The sequence below is a fragment of the Polypterus senegalus genome, chromosome 17 (genome assembly GCF_016835505.1).
Source record: "Polypterus senegalus isolate Bchr_013 chromosome 17, ASM1683550v1, whole genome shotgun sequence".
NCBI lineage: Eukaryota > Metazoa > Chordata > Cladistia > Polypteriformes > Polypteridae > Polypterus > Polypterus senegalus.
Window position 1 is genome coordinate 78200645 of NC_053170.1, and position 22733 is coordinate 78223377.

At 41.9% G+C, this 22733-nt stretch overlaps 1 long non-coding RNA gene across 2 annotated transcripts in view; it reads right to left on the minus strand.

Annotated features, from left to right (window-relative positions):
• Positions 1-469: 469 nt before the first annotated feature.
• Positions 470-22733, minus strand: part of LOC120517605 — a 32409-nt gene continuing 10145 nt past the window's right edge. The window contains exons 3-4 of one of the 2 annotated variants that reach the window (XR_005631064.1): positions 2035-2182; positions 470-509 (exon numbers count right to left, since the gene is read on the minus strand). This is a non-coding gene — a long non-coding RNA (uncharacterized LOC120517605). Of the gene's footprint in view, positions 510-1331; positions 2183-22733 lie in introns of those variants that run through there. The other variant, XR_005631063.1, reaches the window with a different exon arrangement.

The following is a 22733-nucleotide window of genomic DNA, read 5'->3' on the forward strand; positions in this document are numbered from 1 at the left end:
GACAGTTGTGATTAGTTATGCAGAACACGCTTTTACTCACATTGCTTTTTGGAAATCAATAATACCAATCAGCAACAGATCTGGGAATCACTGAATAGTAAAAACGTTTAATAAGGAATGTCTTGCGCATATCAATCAATCAATCAACATTTATTTATATAGCACATATTCATACAAAAAAATGTAGCTCAAAGTGCTTTACAAAATGAATAGAGAAATAGAAGACACAATAAAAGATAAACATAAGTCAACATTAATTAACATAGAATAAGAGTAAGGTCCGATGGCCAGGGTGGACAGAAAAAACAAAAAAAAAACTCCAAAGGCTGGAGAAAAAAATAAAATCTGTAGGGGTTCCAGACCAAGAGACTGCCCAGTCCCCTCTGGGCAATCTACCTAACATAAGTCAAACAGTCCTCTTTGTATTTAGGGTTTTCATGGAAGGACCTGATGATGATGGTCACGTAGACTTCTGGCTTTCAGTCCATCAATGTTGGTGCATCATGATGCTTTGAGTAGGTGGTGGTGGCGCAGGCCGCCACCACAAAGAAACCGGAAAAAGAAACAGAAGAGAGAGTAGGGGTCAGTATGGATTTTGGAGCCACTGTGAATAATTATTATGAAGAATTGAACATACAGAGTATCAGTATTAAGTTAAACTGAAGTTATAAAAAGGCCATGTTAAAGTAATGTGTTTTCAGCAGTGTTTTAAAGTGCTCTACTGTATTTGCCTGGCGAATTCCTATTGGCAGGCTATTCCAGATTTTGGGTGCATAACAGCAGAAGGCCGCCTAACCACTTCTTTTAAGTTTAGCTTTTGGAATTATAAGGAGACACTCATTTGAAGATCTAAGGTTACGATTTGGAATATAACGCGTCAGGCATTCCGATATATAAGATGGAGTGAGATTACTTAAGGCTTTATAAACCATAAGCAGTATTTTAAAGTCAATCCTGAATGACACAGGCAACCAGTGTAGTGACATCAAAACTGGAGAAATATACTGGTGTAATGACCACATCGGCTTTAGTGAAGCATTTCTTAGCCTCTGTGATATGATCGACATGGGGTAGAATAGATTCTGGATTGTTATACTGTAATACGTGCTACCTTACGCAAAATATGCTCATCGATTTGTTACAGATTCTTGGTGGACACGATTCCACACCGAGGAAAAAGGTGCTCCATGTAAATCGTTCATAATGTCTCCAAAATATATTTGTTAACTTTCAGACAAGTACTACTTAACTGTTTTATACAAAATTCTTATTTCAACATATGTGAGCCCCAATATGATTTGAACTCGGGTTAGCGTATTTTATCAATATAGCACAGACAACCGCTTTTACGCTTTGAGCCAAAGCACTTCAGCAGACTAGTTACTAACCAGACCGACTGTTGACTGCGCAGATATCAATGACGTCATTACGCTAGCGTGCTCAAAATCACGTGACGGGCGCATTTGAAGCAAGCTTTGAAGCGGTGCTTCGATAGCTCGACACAGTGTCGAAACTTGAGTATCGAACGGCCCATCGCTAGTTACCACCATATTGTATTTAGGTTAAGGAAATTATTGTCCTTTTACCTTAAAGTTATCAATGGTTTTACGTCCTAATACTTGTATTACTTATGGCAAAAGTCTACATTAAAGTATAAGGACTCTCAGCCTTGACTTCTTGGTGAGTAAACTATCTGTCCACGTTCACTACAACCAGTTGGGCGACGCACACTCCGTACAGATTTGGTCTTGGGAGAGAAGCCTCACTAATACGGCGTTCGGGGACAGAATAGTTAAAGGACGGATTTCTAATGCCTGATCGTGTCAAGCCCGGGGCTAAGCAAAGAACTGTTCCTTAAGTACTTGTCATCGTTATACCTAAAACGCTGAACCCTTTAAACGCTACTAGTCAAGGACAGCTCAGATGGAGACTATTTTGCTGTTTTTTGTCTTTGTTCAGTTTACTTAGTAATTTTACTTTCATTTTCCATGCAGTTTAAGAGCTCTGTACAAATATCATCGTTTATTGACTCACTGCGTAGCGAAGGAGCTGGAACTTTCGCGCCGACACCGCTGCGCCGCTGTTTTGCTGAACTTTCCGTGACCCCTGCGTGCTCGCTCTCGGCTCGGCCCCGCCCAGCACTCCTCATCGCAATATGTCTCAGCAGGAATCAGCGCATTCACTAGAATTGGAGCAAAAGGTGAATTACTCCCACCTGAAGATGAGATTGGGATGGAAGGTGAACTGTCTGCTCGACCTAAACGCACAGTTAAGCCGTCTTTAAAATCAGAGAAGGGTTTGAAAGTCAATGGATAGAAATGTCAAACAGACTTTTAGATTTATGGAGCAAAACTATTCATTGCATTGCCATTGCTGATGATGCCAGTGACAGTCCAGATCAATTAAAGGACTTTGTTTGCAAGACTTAAACATACCTATGAGAACTATAAAAGACATTTTGAGAAGTATTATGCCTTTATGTCAAATATAAACATGGAAGAAGCATTACAGGAGTTAAATAGCATTACTCTCCTTGATCAGCAAAGGCACATCACATTTCTTGAAGTCAAGTCAAGGTTAAAAAATAGGATAAGGCAGTTTAATGATACTGCATCCTGATATTCTGTCTCATCTAGGCACTCTAGAAAATCATTTAGATCTCTACAATCAAATTCCCAGAGATCAGACTTAAGCAACCAACTGGTTTTAACCCGTGCAGAAGCAGAGGCAGCTAAGATTCAGACTACTTTTATTAAAAAGGAAGCAGCCCTTAAGGCAGAAGCAGCTCGCATGCAAGCAGAGGTAGAAGTCCTCCAAACGCATCGAGAGGAAGCAGCAGCTTTGGCCAAATTGAGTATTTTGGAAGAGGCCGTAGAGGAAGAGGACGAAGTCAACCATCTTCTCAGGTTGACCACCACAGAAGATCCCGTAAAACGAACTTCCCAGTTTGTCTTAGATCAGAATACTGACAATGCCTTTAAGTCCACAATAGAAAGCTTTATATACAATACCCCAGCACATAACCTGCCAGAAGATGCCACACCACCCAGTAGGGAAGACCACTCTAATCCACACCCCATTGTGAGTACCATGAATCCCTGCAAGTATTCAAAACTCATACCACCTACTGATGCACTGCCAAGACCTTTCCCAGATATAGATAATCAGAATTTCGTTAAACCTCCCAGAAAATGCTATATGCTTCCAGAAACTCAGTTTTCTTTAATGAGTCATGTCGTAAGACACCCAGGCTTTGGACAACCTGAGCTGAATCCATCTGCATCTCCATTTACCCCACTAGTACCTAAGCATGACCCAGATGCCATCAGCTACAGTAATCCGCAAGGAATATCTATGGGCATGAAATCAGAAAGAGCTGAAATATCGGACTTTGCAAGGTACATGATGCACCGAGAACTCATCAATACTGGTCTCACAAGGTTCAATGACCTCCCAGAAAACTATAGCAGCTGGAGATCCACATTTAAGACAGCAATCCACGACTTAGACATCTCACCTATGGAAGAACTAGATCTACTGGTGTGATGGCTTGGGCCGCAATCGACAGAATATGCCAAAAGACTTAAAAATGTCCATATAAACAGTCCATCCACAAGCCTCACCCTTGTCTGGGAGAGACTAAATCAAACATATGGAATCCCTGAAGTCATTGAGCTTTCCTTATTCAAAAAACTACAGGACTTTCCTAAACTGTCCAACAAGGATGACCGCAAGCTTTTGGAACTTAGTGACCTTCTTCTTAAACTTGAAATTGCTAAAACAGATCCACATGTACCTGGTCTCAGTTATTTAGATACTGCTCATGGTGTTAACCCCTTGGTGGCAAAACTGCCATACCATCTTCAAGAGAAGTGGACTTTGGCGGGTTCCAAGTACAAGCAGCAGCATCAAGTATCCTTTCTACCTTTCTCCTTTTTCTCAGAATTTGTTAGACAGATTGCCAAATCCAAAAATGATCCAAGCTTCTCAATGAAGGAAGCACACGTTTCAAGCTCAACAACAGCAAGGTATGAGAACTTGAGTGCTAGACATAAGGACCTAAGGAGCACTATTTCCGTTCGTAAAACTGGAATCTCAGACAACACATCAACTGCCAGTAAGGATGTGACAGAAGAGAAAACTGATGATTCCAACCATTACTGCCCAATACATAAAAAACCGCACCCTCTAAAGAAGTGTCGTGCTTTCAGAGAGAAGCCCATGCAAGAGCGCAGGGAATTTCTTCGAAGGCATGAAATCTGCTACAGGTGTTGTGCTTCAATGGAGCACTTTGCCAGAGAATGTAAGGCCACTATTCAATGCTCTGAGTGTGGCAGCGACCAGCATATTACTGTGCTCCATTCAGATTTCCAAGAGGACTCTATCCCCTTCTCCAGGCATGGCGGGGAGAGCTCCGAACAAATGCCAAGGCCAGTATCATCTAAATGTACTGAAGTATGTGGAGAAGGACTTTGTGGAAGATCCTGTGCCAAAATATGCCTTGTAAAGGTATTCCACAAGGAACAACCAGAGAAGGCCATTAAAATGTATGCTATTTTAGACGAACAGAGCAATCGTTCACTTGCAAATCCAGAGTTCTTTGACCTGTTCAATCTAAAGGGGAACTCTTCACCCTATACCCTAGGCACATGTGCAGGCCTAGTGAATGCTACAGGAAGAAGAGCAGATGGTTTTATTGTGGAAGCGGTGCGAGGGAACGCACAGTTTCCACTCCCTACGCTGATTAAATGTGACCATTTACCAAGTGACAGGGAGGAGATCCCCATGCCTGAAGTAGCACAGTGCCATCCTCACCTGAAGCATATAGCCAACTATGTCCCACCTCTTGACAAGAATGCTAACATCTTGTTTTTGCTGGGCAGAGACATTCTAAGAGTCCATAAGGTACGTCAACAGTGTAATGGCCCAAATGATGCCCCTTTTGCCCAGAGACTTGATTTAGGTTGGGTCATTGTGGGAGATGTCTGCATAAATAAAACACGCAGACCTTGCAGCATCCATTCTTATAAGACAAGTGTGATTGGAAAGGGGCGTGTCTCTTACTTCAGACAATGCCCATGCCACTATTTTGTGAAAGAGAGAACCTAATCTGCACCCACAGGTATTTGATAACATACAAGAGCTTGGTATGGTTATGCCTGAAGACTATCTTGGTCATACAGTTTTCCAGACCACCAGCGACGACAACAAGGTAGCTCCTTCTGTTGAAGATAAGGAGTTAATCAAAATTATGGACCAGGAATTCTGTAAACATAGTTCTAACAGTTAGGTAGCTCCATTACCCTTCCACAATCCAAGGCCCATTCTTCCCAATAATCATGAGCAAGCGGTATCAAGATTTGCTTCACTTAAGAGAACACTGAAGAACCGACCAGAGATGAAAGAGCATTTCATAACATTCATGCAGAAAATAATGGACAACAATCATGCCGAACCAGCTCCACCATTGAAGGAAGGTGAAGAATGCTGGTATCTTCCATCCTTTGGCATATACCATCCTCTCAAGCCAGGACAAATTAGAGTAGTCTTTGATTCAAGTGCACAGTACAGAGGCGTATCTCTCAACAACGTACTTTTAACAGGTCCGAACCTAACTAACAACCTTATTGGAACGCTTACACGGTTCAGGAAGGAACCTATTGCGGTGACAGCTGACATCCAACAGATGTTCCATTGTTTCATCGTTAAGAAAGATCATCAAAACTACCTCAGGTTTCTCTGGCACCGTAACAATGACATCAGTGATGAAATCATAGACTACCGTATGAGAGTCCATGTTTTTGGAAACAGCACATCCCCAGCAATAGCAACATATGGGCTTAGAAGAACAGCTAGAGAAGGAGAGGAAGAATATGGCTCAGATGCCCGAGAGTTTGTAGAAAGAGACTTCTATGTAGATGATGGATTTAAATCCTTGCCAACAGCCGAAGAAGCTATCGATTTGGTCAAGAGAACCAAACTGCTCTTATCTCAGGCCAACCTTAGGCTTCATAAGATAACATCCAATAGCAACAATGTGATGAAGGCCTTCCACCCTGATGACTATGCAAAGGATTTGAAGGACTTAGACCTAAGAGTGGATGTACCACCTATCCAATGAAGTCTTGGCCTACACTGGGAAGTGACTTCTGACACTTTTACTTTCCAAGTTTCACAAACCGAAAGGCCATTTACCAGACGTGGAATCCTGTCTGTAGTAAACAGCCTGTATGACCCCCTAGGTTTTGTGATTTCTGTGACCATTCAGGGAAGGGCAATACTTCGGCAGCTCACTGACGGCGAGAGAGATGGGGATGCACCATTACCATTGAACCTAAGGCCAAAATGGGAGATGTGGAAGGAATCCCTAAAGGCTTTAGAACAGCTTCACATCCCACGTTATTTCTCTGCTTCACTGACAACATGTCAAAATAGAGAAATCCATGTCTTTTCAGATGCATCCACAGAAGCCATAGCTACAGTGGCCTACCTTAGGGCAACTGATCCTGAAGGACAAACCCATGTAGGGTTTCTGCTGGCAAGGGCCAAACTGGCTCCAAGACCTGCACATAGCATCCCCAGACTTGAATTGTGTGCTGCGACATTAGCTGTAGAAATGGCCGACTTCCTATTGAATGAAATGGACACTAAAATTGATGTTATCAAATTTTATACAGACAGTAAGGTCGTGCTGGGTTACATATATAACCGCACCAAGAGATTTTATGTGTATGTTGCCTACAGAGTTTAAGGAAGACCAGCAAACCAGAACAATGGCAGTATATTCCGTCTGACATGAACCCTGCAGACATTGCTACGAGATCAGTCCCAGCTGCTCTTCTCGCCAAGTCTTCCTGGTTCTCAGGACCAGAGTTTCTGCTATGTAGGCCTCCTGCAATACCTTCCAGTACCTATCATCTCATAGATCCAGATAATGATTCTGAAATTCATCCCAAAGTTACCTCTGTGCGAACCACGCTCCAAGCGTATCGCAAACCACTTGCGCAGTCAGGGTTGTGAATGGAAGTTTAATCCACCACATTCCTCACATATGGGTGGAGCTTGGGAAAGGATGATTGGAATGGCAAGACAGATACTGGATTCCATGTTAATTGATGTGTACCCTTCTCACTTGACTCACAAAGTGTTAACTACTTTCCTTGTTGAAGTGACAGCAATAATTAATTCAAGACCTTTAAGCCCAATTTCTTCAGATCCAGAGTCTCCCGGTATTCTAACACCAGCTGCCCTTTTGACACAGAAAATTGGGATTATTCCAACTCCACATGGAGTCTTTGACAGCCACGTCCTTCACAAAAACCAGTGGAGACGTGTACAACACCTTGCCAATTGCTTCTGGAAAAGATGGAGAAAAGAGTATCTGAACCTTTTACAAGACCGCAGAAGATGGCAAGTACAAATACCTAACCTTCAAGAAGCTCATCGGATCGATTGGCCCATGGGTCTCATTGTAAAGACCATGCCCAGTGATGACGGAAGGGTCCGCAAGGTTGAAGTAAAGACTGCCAGGGATGGGACTGTCAAGACCTTCTTCAGACCAGTCACCGAAGTTGTCCTGTTACTTCGTCACAAAGACCAATTTAGTCCCACCATGGCTGATGTACCGTGAACCTTCAGAGGTCACACCAATCTAGATCTACCATCTTCAGTTATAAAGGTTTTACTTGTGACTATTGAATCTGAGAACTCATTTAAGGTTTATTGTTGATTGTGGCTGTTCTTGTAATGTTAATATTCAAAATTAATGGTGCTATCTGACGATACCAGACGGGGAGTGTGCTGCTACAGCAGCCCGTGTTAATATTGTTATTAAACTGATTGGTACGTTCTTACCTCCACCCCCATTTAATTAATACATTTGGTATGTCCCTAGCTCCCTTTTGCTATTGGCGCTGCTTTTATTTTTACTTTAGTTCCCACCATATTGTATTTAGGTTAAGGAAATTATCGTTCTTTTACCTTCAAGTTATCAATGGTTTTACGTCCTAATACTTGTATTACTTATGTCAAGAAATCTACATTAAAGTATACAGACTCTCAGCCTTGACTTCTTGGTGAGTAAACTATCTGTCCACGTTCACTACAACCAGTTGGGTGACGCACACTCCGTACAGATTTGGTCTTGGGAGAGAAGCCTCACTAATATGGCGTTTGGGGACAGAATATAATGTGTACTTTGATTTGTAAGTAATGATTAAGTTCACATGAGTAAGTAGGTCCTTGGTCACTTAAGGCTTTATATGTTAAAAGAAGAATTTTGAAAACTGCCCTAGACTTAACTGCAAGCCAATGTAAGGGCTTAACTGGAATTATGTGTTAGTACCCTCTTGGTCTTGTAATAATTCTAGCAGTATTGCAGTAATCATAATCCTAGAAAACAAGCAATAAATTATTTTGAAAACAATACGTCTAAAGAAAGCAATGTTCAAAACACTCCAACAAATGACAAATGGTTACCACTTCAGAGTCTTTCAGTGAGGAAGTATTGTGGCTTAGAGCTCCACCCACAAAGAATGTGGAATAAAGTTACATTTAAAGACACAGTACAAAATTAACTAAGAAATTCCATTGGCAGAATTAACATAACAATACGAAAAATAATAATACAAAGACAACAAAAAAACAAACATCTAAACATACACTAATGCAAAATATGCTAATCAACAAACCTCTTGGTTCAGGTCAATAAATGCAAATAACTTTTTGAATGATTGTTGGTAGAGTAAATGAATCGTTAAAAAAAAAGTCTGAAGCTGTTTTCTCACATTCTAAAACTTTTTATTGTTAAAGTAACTGTCTTTCTCTTAGTGTTTTAATCTTTGAAATCAGTGATAATATCTCATCAAATATAGTTCTGAAAATAATCCAAACCCTAATCCGAATTAACTACATATTTGCTTATTTTTACTTTGCCTCTAAAAAATCATACTAAGTGTAACTCTGTTAGACATACAAATGTGTGTTGCATGTGTAGAGAACACATTGCGTATTTTAAAAACAAACATCACCTTTGTGTAGTATTAGATTATACACTGGTATTCGATAGTATTCATGGACAAATGGTAAACATGAACAATATGTTGTTGCAGATGCTATGTGTGCTCTCTGCTATTCAGTGTTCTGACAATAGTGTACTAGTCGATTTAAGTTTGAAAGAATTGGTAACTATATTAAAAAAATATGAAATGCAAAATATGCCTTTCAAGCAAATGATGTGCCGCACTGTCAAAAAAACTACCTAATAATGAAAAGCGACAGGAGATACAGAGTTCAGTACTCAAAATACCCAAATCAACAAATCTGCCAAAACATCAGTAGTAGATGCACAGATGGAGGTGCACAACATCCACCTTCTGACTGCACGTTTAAATGAATAACTAAAGAAATTTAAAATTACTGTCTATATGCAAACACACCATGAAAAAATAGCTGCAGCGTTTTAACACGTAAATCCATGGACCACAAAGCATAAAGTCTATTTTCTGCTGTTATGTCATATATGGATGCAATAGTTAAAATGACAGAAGGAAATTGTAGCAGGCAGAGGCACTTTTTAAACATGTGAAGCCTAATAACTGCAGTTCTCTATGTGTGTGTCTGCCTGTCTCTTCTGTTGCAAAGCTCATTATTCATTTTATTTTTTATTTTGTTTTTTAAACTTTATTAATCCCAAAAGAAATTACTTGTTTTTTTCAAATACCTCTTGGGGTCAGAGCGCAGGGTCAGCCATTGTACAGAGCCCCTGGAGCAATTAAAGGTTAAGGGCCTTGTTCAAGAGCCCAGCAGAGTAGGATCTCTTTTGGTAGTGATGGGGATTCGAACCAGCAACCTTCGGGATACCAGCGCAGATCCTTAGCCTCACACACCATGAGGCTTACACCATGAGACGCCGGATGGTGGACCAGAATCTCCTCGAAGCCATCCGAAAGTTGTTCTCCATGGCCTCCCTAAACTCCTCTCACGCCTGAGTGTTTGCCTCAGCAACCACCGAAGCCGCATTCCACTTGGCCTGCCGGTACCTATCAGCTGCCTCCAGAGTCCCACAGGACAAAAGGGTCCTGTAGGACTCCATCTTCAGCTTGACAACATCCCTCACCGGCGGTGTCCACCAACGGGTTCTGGGATTGCCGCCACAACAGGGATTGACCACTTTACGGCCACAGGTCCAGTCAGCCGCCTCAACAATAGAGGCACGGAACATGGCTCATTCAGACTCAATGTCCTCCACCTCCCTCGGGATGTGGTCGAAGTTCTGCCGGAGTTGAAGCTACTTCTGACAGGGGACTCTGCCAGACTTTCCCAGCAGACCCTCACAACACGTTTGGGCCTACCAGGCCTGACCAGCATCCTCCCCCACCATCAAAGCCTACTCACCACCAGGTGGTGATCAGTTGACAGCTCTGCCCCTCTCTTCACCTGAGTGTCCAAGACATGTGGCAGCAGGTCCGATGACACGACCACAAAGCTGATCATCGAACAGAGGCCTAGGGTGTCCTGGCGCCAAGTGCACATATGAACAACCCTATGCTTGAACATGTTGTTCGTTATGGACAATCCATGACTAGCACAGAAGTCCAATAACAAAACACCGCTCGGGTTCAGATCAGGGGGGCTATTCCTCCCAATCACGCTCTTCTAGGTCTCACGGTCATTGCCCACGTGAGCATTGAAGTCTCCCAGTAGAACAAGGGAGTCTCCAGAAGGTATGCCCTCTAGCACCCCCTCCAGGGACTCTAAAAAGGGTGGGTACTCCAAACTGCTGTTCAGCACATACGCGCAAACAACAGTTAGGACCCGTCCCCCCACCTGAAGGTGGAGGGAGGCTACCCTCTCATCCACCAGGGTAAACCCCAATGAACAGGTTCCAAATCGGGGGGCAATAAGTATTCCCACACCTGCTCGGCGCCTCTCACTGGGGCAACTCCAGTGTGGTAGAGAGTCCAGCCCCTCTCAAGGAGATTGGTTCCAGAGTCCAAGCTGTGCGTCGAGGTGAGTCTGACTATATCTAGCCAGAACCTCTCAACCTCGCGCACTAGCTCAGACTCCTTCCCCTTCAGAGAGGTGACATTCCACGTCCCAAGAGCCAGCTTCTGTAGCCGAGGATCGGACCACCAAGGTCTCCGCCTTCGGCCTCCACCCAACTTACACTGCACCCGACCTCCTTGGCCCTTCCCATAGGTGGTGAGCCCATGGGAAGAGGTTAGAAATATGGATGTTAAAATACAAGAAATATGGTAAATGTTTTATCATAAAGAATAAAAAGGAAATGTTTACTCAGAAATCTGAACTCAATATCCAATTACAGAAACTCAGAATGGATTGAATTTTCATCTTATATTTGGTGAACTTTGCTAAGCACTGAGTCACATTGATTGCATGGCTTCTTTGGAAAGCCTGCTAGCACGACACAATTTAGCCAGAGAAATGTCTGCTTTAAAAGGTTTTCGAGTGAATTTTAGCAGACTGTTTCCTGCTTGTATTAACCTTGTTTCTAAAGAAAATTTGATTTTTAACTTCCACTGAACCCCTTCTTTCTTTGGATTTTTTATTGAACTTTTTTTGGAATGAGCTATTTGGGCACTTGATTTGTTTTTAATAAAAACACCAAGGCACTTTTGCACATACCCCTTTGCCCGGTTTTGTGTGTGACCTCATCCGCTGGTATGTTATCAGTATACCGAGCTCAAGTGGCTCCCCAAAAGGACCCAGAAGGGTGGGGCTGGCTTGCACTGTCACAGGGAATTAAAATACAGAAGGAATCTTAACAATGGATGGGGTGACCTTCACTTGGCTAGATAAGGCCTGTTTATGAAATGTAGACCACTACAGTTCATGAATGTGTACTCACCTCACATATGGCAACCATCAACAAGTACCTGACCTGTGTAAAACAGGATTGTGCTTAAACTTATTAATCAATCCTTTGCCAAAGTATTCTAGGTACTCTGAAATGGAGAAATACTCCTGTATGCCATTAAAATGCATTTAAAACAGCAGTGACTGTGAATTCATTAAGTCACTAGAATATGAAACACAAAAACAGTCCTAGTCTAGTGACTGCAGCTCCAGTACAAATAAAGTAAAAATATATTTAAATTATTACATATAGCAATAAACTAAAAATTTTAAAAACTCACATGATTTTCTTTTACAAAAACGAAAACATTCAATGATATAACGTGTGCCACAACACCAGAATGCCAATGCAATGTAACGGCATCAACAATTATAATAGTTAAAGCAGGTAAGAGGTTACTGACACTGACAACTGTTATATACGACTATATACGATAATATTGTTTATTGCACTCATTATATTGCGTGAACACCCATATTACAACAACAATTTCTTGTTTGTATAGCCCAAAATCACACAAGCAATGCCTCAATGGGCTTTAACAGGCCCTGTTTTTTGACAGCCCTCCAGCCTTAACTCTTGAAGAAAAACAAGAAAAACCCTTGTAGGGAAGAAAATTGGAAGAAATCTTTGGGAAGGCAATTCAGAGAGAGAACCCCTCCCAGGTAAGTTGAGCATGCCAAAAACTGGGGTAAATACAGTACACAAAACAGAGCATAAGTAATCCTCTTCACAGAGATAGAAGGTTAATTTAACATTACCACCTCAGAAATACAACAGAATAGTACAAACTAAAAGGCAAGATACAAGACAAGATTATACCACTCGGTAAAGGTTATATCCCTCCTTAATTAAAGAAATATATAAGGATACAGATTTGTTCAAATATATCAAAAACAAAGTAGAAATTAAATAACATATCAGTATCTGTCCATCAACTAATTGTAGAACAACTGTCAGATTGTAGAAAAGGAGTTAGACAAGCAAGACACAGTCAGGTTTCTGGAAACTGTGGCCAACTAGCCGCCTCTTCTTTATTGGCCATTCTACAGCGGAGTCAGTGCTGGGCCAGCCAATCTGATGAAAAGAGCCTTCCATGTCTGTGTTCCAAAGTCTAACTGGCAGTGTGGTAGCACTTACTATTTTTATAAGTTCTGATAGTGTGCATCATCAGAGTGCATAGAATTGGGAGGTGTGGTCGAAATTTAACATCTTATTAATGAAAGAATTATCCTCTAATATGACAAATCTGTAATCAGACTGGACAAAAGCTGTTCATTATATCTTTTAATGACTCCCAGGCAAAATGCCTTGGAGCGAGCATTCTTCGAAAGCAGTCTGTTATAGCACGGTCAGAATGATCAGAATGGTCAGAAAAACAAAGAATAGAGGTTAATTTTATAAACTGTTGAATTTACATATAGTGTCAATCAATGCATACATTTTACTCTGGTTGGTTCATTGGCTTACACCCAAATGATTTATATAAAATAAAAGTCTTTCATATTATATTCTGGTTCTTCTTATACGTTTGAGCTGTGCCACAACCCTTGAAATTTCTGTTCATGTAACAATTGTCCATTCTAGTTTATAGGACATTTGCTGATTTCTTAGTCATCCTTCAATACATTTTGTATAATACATCAGCCTTTCTTCTGGTACATTCTTTATTTACTTGACCATCTCAGTATTTTTCATAAACCAAATCTTATATTTAAGTGTACATTTTGTTGTTCACTTGATCTTTATCTCGTTTCCGACATTTATTAACCTTTTATGCTATTTCTTAAAGATGAATGCTATGTTACCCTAAAGCTATTCTTCCACAGAGGTCCAGCAAGGAAGCATTCCAAAAACCAATTTTACCTGGTCTATCAGTGAGCACTTCATTACATTTTATTTGATTCAGCAGTGCAAAAGTGAATCAATCTGCAATTTGATAAGGAAGCTATTTTGAAATCTTGCTTTCTCTGTAAAGTGCATTGTGATTGGGAGTAAGGGTAGGAGGGGATAGGGCTTTGATGCTAACCATTTTTTTATTCTAAAATTGGTTTTCAGCCTGAAATCAGCTAAATATTTTTGCAGTTTTATTCACATTTCTAGTTGGAAAAGCTGTCGGGAAATGCTATGAAAATATTACTTGTTAATAAAAAAAGCATAGTATATTTCGAACAAGACAAAGAAAGATCTACAGTGAATTACACTCTTCATCCTACTCTAACCATAATTCTAATGCTTTCTGAAACACTATAAAAGATTTTCTCCCTGCCCCTTGATAAGGATTGTGTAGAATTTGTGTCATGAATTTCAAACATGAGGAAATTTAAATTACCCTATAATGTATATTGTTAGGTAAATCCAGGGTATCCTGTCCTGGGTATAGAGTTAAACTGCATCCAGCTCTGTAAGTGGTCCTCCACCTTGCAAGGAAAACTTGGGGACTGGTGCAGGATTGGCACTCAGCCACTATAAAAACTTAACACAGCTCCAAAATAGCAGAAAAGACTCCTTTCTGCTCTAAGTGGGAGTAGCTCCATAGATACTATGTTACCAGCTACTATTAAGGGGATAGGGAAAGCCCTTGGGAGCCTCATTCCTGGAGGAATCTAAACTGAGAGCCAACAATGGGGTCATGCCTGCTGGGGATCAGAATTGTTGTGGTGTTGAGGCATCACCTGCTGCACAGCAGCATCCAGGTCCCAATTTGAGATGGCCCAAACAGGTAGGCATGTGGAACGTGTTTGTCTCTCCAGCATGATGATCATCTTATCCTTGCTGTTGGAGGAACTTCGTAAACTCTACATTTCAGTGGCAGTACTCTCTAAGGTGTGCAGACATGGGACTGGTCAGATCTCTGTAAGTTGGTACACCTTTTATTGGTCTGGTCACTCTGATGGCCATCATACTCAGGAAGTAGCTGTTGCTGTGGTGGTTCAGCTCCTTCTGTTTGTGTCTGATGTCACTCCTTTCAACATGTATATTATGAGACTCAGATTAAGGCACTATCTGGGTGCCTTGTCTGTTGTCTCAGTGTATGCTCTGACCACGGTGAGTGATGCCTCGGTGAGGGAGACATTTTATTTGCAATTGCGATTCGTGGTTGATGGGTGCCCCCTGGATGACACTGACTTCAATACGCACACAATCAGCACTGAGCTATCAGCTATGAGGATTGTGTTGGTCCCAATGGGTCTGGCTACCGTGGTGAAAGTGGCTCCATGTTCCTTGACTTTGCAAAAGATCTGGGGCTGTGGATCGCTGGAACCTGTTTCCCACGCCCTGTGCCACATCATTGGACTGGGTACTCCAATAGTGGTGGTGTGATGAAGGAGATCAATTACATTCTCATGGACAGACACTGGAGGCTCCTACAGAACTGCAGGGTCAATATAAAATACCCAGTTTTTGAATTCTGATCACAGACTTGTTGTTGCTACTCTGAAGATCCAGCTTAGATGCAATAGACTACCACCTACTAGGAGAATGAGGCTGGACTTGGCCAGTCTCTAAGATCAGGCTGTTTCCAATGAGTCTGCACGCAGTTTGTGTGAGGAACTTGTAGACTTTAGTGTGACTGCCAATCCTAATTTGATGTGGCAGACCTTCCATGTGTAGACCCTGAAGGTTGCTGAGGGTTGTGTTGGTGTTGCCTGTGTTACCAGAAGGAGGTGTTTCATCTCGCAGAGCATCCTGGATATCATTGAAAGAAGTCACAGCATACAGCTTGATGGCAACTCCAGTCTGTACTGGGAACTGATAAGTATAGCTTTGAGGGCTCAGAGGGCAGAAAGGGGGTATTTGGCAAATGAATCTGTGAGCAAGAGACATACCATCTATGGTCTAGTGACCCACGACCTGCTTACACAGTAATTGAAGCATTACACACATACTAATCTGTTCTTCGGAGAGTCATAGTCGGGGGTTATGGAACGGTCCTTATGGATGATACTGCAGTTGTGACCTGCTGGGCCAGCTACTTTGAGCAGGTGTTTAAAGCTGATCCTCTGGCTAGGACGGACATCTCTGGGTCTACGGATCTTGAGGATGATCCTCCAATTAGATGTGAACCACCCAATCTCATTTAGATTGCACAAGTACCAGGCCTTTAATGACTGCTTAGGCACAGCCATCAGCAGTCTGTCTGTCTGTGGAAGGCATGTCAACCTCATCAAGAGGCTTACTTACATCAGCAGCAACATTCATGTGTCTGATGACTCTTAGAACACTCTAGACGAGAACGGGCCATTCAGCCCAACAAAGCTCGCCAGTCCTATCCACTTATTCCTTCCAAAAAAAAATCAAGTCGGGTTTTGAAAGTACCTAACATCTTACTGTCTACCACACTACTTGGTAGCTTATTCCAAGTGTTTATCATTCTTTGTGTAAAGAAAAACTGCCTAATGTTTGTGCGAAATTTACCCTTAACAAGTTTCCAACTGTGTCCCCATGTTCTTGATGAACTCATTTTAAAATAACAGTCTCGATCCACTGTACTGATTCCCTTCATAATTTTAAACACTTCAATCATGTCACCTCTTAATCTTCTTTTGCTTAAACTATATAGGCTCAGCTCTTTTAATTTTTCCTCATAATTCAACCCCTGTAGCCCTAGAATCAGCCTAGTCGCTCTTCTCTGGACCTTTTCTAGCGCTGCTATGTCCTTTTTATAGCATGGAGACCAAAACTGCACATAGTACTCGAGATGAGGCCTAACCAGTGCATTATAAAGGTTGAGCATAACCTCCTTGGACTTGTACTCCACACATCGTGTTATATAATCTAACATTCTGTTAGCCTTCTTAATGGCTTCTGAATACTGTCGGGAAGTCGATAGCTTAGAGTCCACTATGACTCCTAAATCCTTCTCATAATACGACCTCCCTCTTCTGAACCCATGCTGACTGTTCAGAATAACTCCTGTCCTTGCCAGGTGTTGCTCAATCTTTTCCTTAATAATTCCTTCCATTAATTTTCCTGTGATGCATGTTAAGCTTACTGGCCTATAGTTGCTTGGCTCTGCCCTGTCTCCCTCTTTATATAATGGGGTGATATTTGCCATTTCCCAGTTCTTTGGAATCTCTCTAGTGCGCAATGACTTCCTAAAAATATGTGTCAAGGGTTTATATATGTACTTACTAGCCTCCTTAAGAACTTGAGGATAAATATTATCTGGTCCTGGTGATTTGTTTGATTTCAGCTTATTTAATCTGAGCAACACTTCTCCCTCTGCAATTTCCAAATCCCTCAGTACCTTCTTAGTAGTCACGTTTACTCTGGGAGTTTATCCACTTGCTCACTTGTGAACACCTTAGAAAAAGGTAAGTTTGGGGAATCCACTATTTCATTGTCTATATCTTTTAATTCCCCTTTACTATTTCTGATGCATTTCACCTCCTCCTTGACTATTCTTTTACTACTAAAATACTGAAAGAATCTCTTAGAGTCATCTTTTGTCTTATCTGCTATATTCCTTTCCAACTGTCTTTTAGCCTTCCTGATATCCTTCTTAATGGTTGCAGATGATCCGACTACATATCCTTAGCGTGCGTTCAGCCTCCCCCACCCTTCACAACGCGAACAGCGTTATACAGGGCCGGAAATAAAGGACAAGTATTGTTTTTACAAAAGTTTTTAAAGTAAAAGTGAAAATATTGCATATGTAACAATTACCATGAAAATAACAATCTCTTTAAGTTGTATATCCAGTAAACCACACACGGGGGTGGGTATGCGAAGCAAACAGTGGGCGGAGCCCACTAGTATGCCTTATAAAGCAGTTTTTTCCTATGCAACTTCTTTTTTTAATTTCCTTTTAATTCCAAATTTAGGTATGTATCTGTCCTGCATTACATGCAAAACATTTTTAAACCTTTTCCATTGTTCCTCAACTGTCTCCACACTTCAATCCTCCTAAGTGATTGAGTCCCCAACTATTACTACCTCTCTTTTTTTGGGAACTGGTTTTGAAGCGGCCCGTTGGGGCTCCTCATCCCTGCCTACCACCTCAGAATTATCAGAAACACCGTCCAGCTCCGCAAGGACATGGTAACAGTTTGACACTTCTAATTCTGGGGTTGACGCCCCCGGACAATGTGCACCCTTTACCTTATGCCTTGTGACCGTGACCCACCTATTTCTACCTGTCTGGTCTGGAATCTCCTCCCGCGACACTCTCTCTCTAAAGGACACTTGGGCCAAGTCCGCCAATTCTCCATTACAATGCAGGTCAGCCAACTCCTCCTCCAGTTCAGCGACCCTGAGCTCGAGGTGCTGGATCAGCTGGCATCTCCTGCAGATGTAGCCCTCATAGACAACTGGCTCTTCCAAACCATCATCTAAAACGTCCAACATCCAACAGGACTTGCATTGCACTGGCCACATTATTAAAATGTAATGTGGGATTAGTAAAACTGCCTTAACTTTTATGTTTCTTAAAATTTCCTATGAAGTCAGCAGATGGATTGGGAGAGCATCGGAGGTCATGAGGTTGCTGGAATGGGGTGGGGTGGTCTTAATATCTCTGCAAAAGGACTAAAGTCCAGGGGCCTCATGTATAAACGGTGCGTATGCACAAAAATGTTGCAGAAGAACATTTTCACATTCAAATCGTGATGTGTAAAACATAAACTTGGCATAAAGCCACGCACATTTCCACGGTAGCTCATACCCTGTCGTACGCAAGTTCTGCTCTCGGTTTTGCAGACTGGCAGCACCCAGCGTCAAAGCAATGCTACTGTTCCTGTGTAGTTACCCTTTCTTTTTCAGATCCACATCCCTGACGCGGCTTTATAAATACATTGAAATTAACCGCATATTGTTTATTAGTTTAATGCATCTGATTGTAATTAACCTGTAAAAATATAATGGTCCACAGAATGGTCAAACTATTCTAAATACAATAGCTACTTTAGTGTTGTTGCTCTCACTGCACCTTCTTCTTCTTCTTTCAGCTGCTCCCGTAAGGGGTTGCCACAACAGATCATATTTTTCCATATTATTTGGAGAAAGAAAAGTAAGGACAGGAATTTGAGGTTAGTACGTTTGAAAGAGACATTACTGCTACAATAAAGTATTTCATCGAAGGTCATGCATGGCGCAGCAAGCATCTTGCGTGAGACATGAACAATCACTGCACCACCGTGTTCCCATGTTTAATAACATGCTTTAACTCCTATCATCATGAAAATGATATCACGTATACATCTCAGTATTTTAGTTATTCAGCTGTAATATATTATGAATGTAATGGATTCTGTGTCCTGTCGGAGGAAGAGAAAGCCCAGAAGCACAAACATAGAGCACATAGAAGATCAAATACAAAACAAAGCATTTAACGGGCTACTTTAGTTATGATGGGATTTGAGAAACTAGTAAATTAAGATGAAGTTTATGATGTTCTACTTTAATGAAAAAATAAACTACATGATTAAAGTGGAAATTTTGAGATTAAAGATGACATTTCGTGCTTTTTTTCCTACTGTGTGCCTTTTTGTTTTCTCTGTACCCTAATATGACACTTAGACGGTGGGCTACAACTTGCCCTTTCACGGTGACTTTGATATCTGACAAGTTCTTTTTTATTTCAGGCACTGTGCGATTTTGTGAACTTGAGCTTTCGAGTTTCTACGACACGCTATGTCACTTGATCAACTTCCATTGTTGTTTATATCACTGTTTAAACCAAAAAATAGTACGTTTTTCACTTGGTATTCGCTGAAATTCTATTTTCCCTCATGCTTTTGCCATTGCCTTTTCACAGAACACTGAGTTTAAGGGCTATTTATATTGATTTGCATATTCAAAGAGGCATAATTTTGGGAGGAGTTGGGGTGGGGCAGCAGGCACGTGCGTTACGTTTCAAGCTGATCGAGATTTATGTAGCGGAAGAACATGGAAGTTGGTGAATGCACAGATTTATGCATCTGGATTTTTCTGTGCATACACACATTACCACTTTTGTGCTTACACCATGTTATAGTGTGAGTTCTACGCACGGCGTTATACATGAGGGCCCCAAGTCTTTAGAGTCCTGGGGCCTCATGTATGAACGGTGTGTATGCACGGAAATGTTGCGTAAGAACTTTTCCATGTTCAAATCGCGATGTATAAAACCTACACTTGGCATAAAGCCACTCACTTTTCCACTGTACCTCATACCTTGTAGTATGCAAGTTCTCTGCTCGGTTTTGCAGACTGGCGGCACCCAGCGTCAAAGCAGTGCTACTGTTCCTGTGTGGTTACTCTTTATTTACCTGACACGGCTTTATAAATACACTGAAACTAACCGCATATTGTTTATTAGTGTAATGCATCTGATTGTAATTAACTTGTAAGAATATAATGGTCCAGGTAATAGCCATAGTATTCAAAATACCATAACTGCTTTAGCGTTGTTCATCTCACTGCACCTTTTTCTTCTTTCAGCTGCTCCCTTTAAGGGTTGCCACAGCGGATCATCTTTTTCCATATTACTCTCACTGCACCACTCAGAGTATTTATATGACTGTATCTGAGTGGGGAATCACAGCAGCAGCTGATCGGAAAGAGAATTATAGGTATACAGCATCAAGCCAACACTGCCTCAGCCACAGCAAAACGTTTCAAAGCCTTTCCTGTACGGACCTTGCGGTTGAGAAACAGTTTCATCCCAAGAACTATAAATGCACTCAATCAATTGTTCCTTGTAGAACTGTTTGTACTTATAAGTACAATTACCCCACTGTAAACTTGCACAACAGTTATAATATTACACAACCTGTGCCACTTTATAAAGCGCGTTTTGACATATGATGACGGTATCATTTGTAAGATGAAATGCAGCAAAATACGTTGATTATATTATACAGATAAAACTTTAACTTCATTTAAATAATCTGTATTGGTGAGGACACGGTGCCGCAGCGCTTGCATGTTCACATATTGTTCCTGCCTCGTGCTGTATATTTGCTGAGACTGGCTCGACACTGGAAGGATAGATGGACAGAATAATTAAACACGTACTATGAAGATATTTCAATGTTCCTTAAAAGTTTTGAAGAATCGTCGTTGTAAGCTTACAGAGGGCTTAACGTCTATTACAGAGCTGATTGTGTGGCGATTGGGTATTTGGGGAAAGAAAAGTAAGGACAAGAATTGAAGGATAGTATGTTTGAAAGAGACAGTACTGCTACAATAAATTATTTCATCAAAGGTCGCGCATGGCGCAGCAGCATCTTGTATGAGACATGAACAATCACTGCGCCATCATGTTCTTAATAACATGCTTTCATTCCAATCATAATGAAAATTATATCACATATACATCTTAGTATTTTAATTATTTAGAGAGCTGTAATATCACGAATGTAATGGATTCTGTGTCCTGTCGGAGAAAGAGAAAGAACGGAAGCACGTAGTGATTCACACACATACAGCACATTGAATATCAATTACAAAACAAAACATTTAACGTGCTACTTTAGTTACGATGGGATATGAGAAACTAGTAAATTAAATGATTTTAAGATGAAGTTTTTGTTCTACTTTAATGACAAAATAAACTACGTGATTAAAGTGGATATTTCAAGATTAAAGTTAACATTTCGTGCTTTTTTTCCTACTCTGTGCATTTTTTTCTCACTGTACCCTAATAAGCTTTGCACCTAGTCAAGGAGAGTTTTGGGGGGGAAGTGGGGCTGTGTGTTGGCATCAGCTGGTGTAGGCCACATGGTGCCGGCACTGCCCGCGCCCCCAACCACAAAATGCACCTTATCAACACACACCAACATTACATTAGAGCAGGCGGAGGGAGACTAGAGGTCTTATTACACCTCTGTTCTCAGTTAGCTGCCCGGGGCTGGAGGCTAGGAGTGGGAGCTGGCCGTCTGCCTGTGGTCTGGAGTGGTGGGTTGCTTTGCTCTGCGTTGGACAGGGGTGCCTGCTCACTATTACCCCTGCGGAACGGGGCTAGCTCTGGCGTCCGGGAATGGTTGTACCTCAGGTACGGCAGCACCGGGACCAGAGTTAGTGGGGTGTGTATGGGGAGTGTGAATGGGTGTCTGGCGTACATCCTTGTAAGTCTTGGGTTGTATGTGTATGTGAGAGCATGAGGGAGGGAGTGTATGACTGTGTTTGTGTGTGACTGTATATGTCAGGTGGGGTTTTGGACTCCTCCCCTCTCCTGGGACACCTGGCAATACTACAACATCTTTGCCTACCCTCCCCCTGCCTTAAGCATCTGTCTGGTCGCTCCCGGTGGCTGCCTGGTGAGATCTGGTTCCCTGGGCTCTGCTGGGTCCTCGGCGGGGTGTGTCGCCCTTGGGTCCCGGGCTGCTGGGTTCCGGGCCCGGCCGACTCGGGGGTGAGCGGCTGCGGGCGGGCCTGAGGCTTTGCCGTTGATATCTCCCGGGACTCTGCCGGCTGCTGGTTGTGGCCCCCCGGGTGATCCTCTGCGCCTCTCGAGTGGGGGTTGGGGCTTCTCTGGTGACGGCCTCCCTGGGGTCTCCGCGCTCTGGGGTGACCTCTGGATCTCTGGGCTTGGAACTCCCTCCATCTTCCGCACGTTTTTGGGGCAGGTCTGTGGCCCTTCACACTCACTATTGGATGCTCCTATAGAGAAACCTTACACATACAAGCGTGCGTACGCACACAGGTGCTCACATGGTGATTTCATAAGTATGACTTGGACATCTTCAGCACATGACCTAAGGTTGTGGTTGGCCCTAAATGCCTTAGTAATAATTACTGTATGATTGTCAGCAAACATTTTTACTTTTATATATCTTCATGTAGCTGATGCAGCAATGTTTTTGTCTTGTGGTTTTTTTTTTCTCCCCCCTCTCTTTCTGCAGGTCTAGAAGCGGATTCTGGTTCATTT